Here is a 3,043-nt window from a genome sequence, read left to right as displayed (position 1 = left end):
TGAACTCATTTGAGAGGTACTCTCCCCCTCCATCTGACCTCAGGCACTTTACTTTCAAGCCTGTTTCTCTTTCAACTGCAGCCTTGAAAGTTCTAAAGTGCTCAAAAGCTTCACTCTTTTCCTTCATAAAATATACCCACAGCTTTCTAGAATAATCATCAATGAATGTGACAAAGTATGAACTGCCTCCAAGAGATACATTTTGTGTAGGCCCCCAAATGTCTGTATGCACAACATCAAGGATATTTCTGCTTACATCTCTGTCAAGTGAAAAGGGTTGTCTTGCCTGCTTACCAAACTGACATGCTTCACATACCTTCTGAAATTCTGCAACTTTAAAAGTAGGCAAACCTGTAACCAACCCTTTGGACTGCATTAATTTCAGCCTTTGTACATTTGCATGTCCAATGCGTTTGTGCCAAATTTCAATGTCTGCAACAACACCTTTTCCTTTGGCATACATAGCAGCATTCATAGTAGGAATTCCAGCATCTAGAGTGAGCATACGTCCAACTCTACTTCCCTTTGCTACCAACCTGCACTTGTCATTGAAGTCTTCTACAAAGCAGCCCTTTGCATTAAATCTGACTTGCAGCCCTTGCTCTACCATTTGACCGACTGACACCAAGTTCTTTGTAATAGATGGCACATGCAATACATCTGAAAGACTCTTTGTCTTACCATCATGCAAGGACAAGGGAACTTTTCCAATGTGTGAAATTGGGTGGCATGAGTCATCACCCGTCTGCACATAACCTGCATTCTGCAAATCCTGCATCTCTCCAAACCATTCTGCATGGCTGGTCATATGATTGGATGCACCTGAATCAACATACCAAACATCTTCATGTGTTCCCTTTCCTGTAACAGCATTCAACATATGCTGCATAACGAACAAACGTTCATTTTTATCTTCATTCTGTCGTGAAGACGATGCATAGTTTCCTTGCTGCAACTTACCACTGCGGATATCATCTCTCTTAGTATAACATTGGGCTGCAATATGACCTGTTTTGCCACAGTAGTGGCACACAATACCAGAGTTGTTAGAACCTCTGTTCTGCCATCCACCTCTTCCTCTAAAGCTCCCCCTGTCTCTAAAGTTACCACGACCTCCTGAAACCTGCATATCGCCAAATTGCTGATTCAATCTGTTTTGCTGGTTGTCACTACCACGTCCTGTACCACGGCCTCTTGAAGAGAACCTGCCACGTCCCCTTCCTGAACTGGAGTAGAAAGCTTGGACCTGTTCACCACTTCTTTCACGTGTCTCACTCTGCATGTTGATCTCTTCAGTGATCATAAGGGAGACCAACTCATCGAAATCTGGAAATGGCTTTCTGACATATACAGAAGTTACAAAAGACTTCCAAGCCTTTTCATTGTTAAGTCCACCCAAGGTAGACGACACCAAATCATCATCATCGGGCATTGCATCAATCACTGCCAATGCATCTGCAATGCTTCTTACCTTCAGTGCATACTCATTGATAGACATCTTCCCTTTCTTCAATGTATTCAACTCTTGCTTGAGTTGAATCTTTCGTGCCTTTGTATTTACAGAAAACATACTTTCAAGTATGGTCCAAGCTGCATATGAATTCTCTGCATTTCTAATGTGTCCCAGCATATTATTGTCAATTACTGCAGACAACCAATACATGACCTTTTTATCCTTTGCATTCCATTCCTTCCGTGCCTTTGTCTCTTCTGCAGTTGGAGGATCACTCATCTCCGGTTCCTTTTCTTCACCTGAAACAAACTCGTAGAGGCCTTTTCCAATAAGGAAGTTCGTGACACGGAACTTCCATGAAGGGTAGTTGTTCTTGTCGAGCTTCTCAATGATAGGGATTCCACTATTCTCTGCCATTATCACAAAATTAATACCAACAGCAAGTAAATCTTCTACAACCCTGGACCTGTAGTGCACAGCAATACACCAGACAGCCTTTTTAACTGTGTGCTCAACAATACATGCAATCTGCAACTTTTTTGCAGATAAACCTTGTGTTTACTCACTGGTAAACACCTTTGAACTTACAGATCTGAAATCTGTAACCTGCGCACCCACATTCGGTCAATACAGTCGAAGTCACAGTGCACCCCGAAACTGCTGTTCGCAACCTTGCGGCTCTAAAACGGGCCCTGAAACGGCCTCAAATGCCCAAAATCTCTGTGGCAAAGCCCTAAAGGGCATATCTGCAGAATATACAGCGCTCTTTGCGCACACCAAATCTCACTGCAATCTAAGATTTTTGCTCTGCCCTGCTTCCGGTGCCTCCACAGGCACTATCCAAGAGAAGGAGTGAAAGAATGGGAGAGATTCTTACCCATAGCTTGCTTGCTCGAACCTTGCTTCTTCTCCTTCACTTCAACCTTCGAAATCAGCCTCTCTCAATGGCGCGGCTCTGATACCATGTCAAGAGTTGCGTGGTGGAGGGGGTTGCTCAAGATGCTGCGCCGAGCACACACAGAATGCACAAGGAGAAGCTCACTCAAGAGACAAGAAGAGAGATGGAGGCCAAAACGTTATCTTGCTGATTTCTTCTTCTTCTTCCACCCTCTTTACAATGTACACAAAGTATAGATAAGATACAACATAAAAGGAAAGTGGCCTACTAAGTCAAACAATGCATAACCGACTGCACTAGTCGACTGGCACTATAACTATGCGAGCTGTAAATAGGTGTAACAACCTGAATATAATAAGTAATGAGTCAGTGGCCATGTGAGAGTCATAATGACCACCGAAGTGCTAAGTGTAGGTGTGTGGATCCATCTAACCAGGAGGTCCATCATCAATGTCCGCATGTGTTGAGCTTGTCATCTCAACAAAAGATAGGGCTCTTCAACAAATTGAACACAAGAGCAATATCACACTCAATATAGAATGAAAGATAACCACTAGTGAAGCACAAATAGAAACCCGAAAAAGATATGGAATCAAAGGACACCCTTACTACTAAGGATAAAACATTGAAGTTCTCCCACTCGACTCATGGAAAAAGAAAAGAAAAGAAAGATTTATTGAAGACAAAAAAAA

This window comes from Lygodium microphyllum, chromosome 11 (assembly GCF_053477565.2).
Source record: "Lygodium microphyllum isolate KBCC chromosome 11, Lygodium_microphyllum_v1.1.10, whole genome shotgun sequence".
In the NCBI taxonomy this organism is placed as follows: domain Eukaryota; kingdom Viridiplantae; phylum Streptophyta; class Polypodiopsida; order Schizaeales; family Lygodiaceae; genus Lygodium; species Lygodium microphyllum.
The sequence above is the reverse complement of the archived record's forward strand: the minus strand, read 5'-3'. Positions refer to the sequence as shown.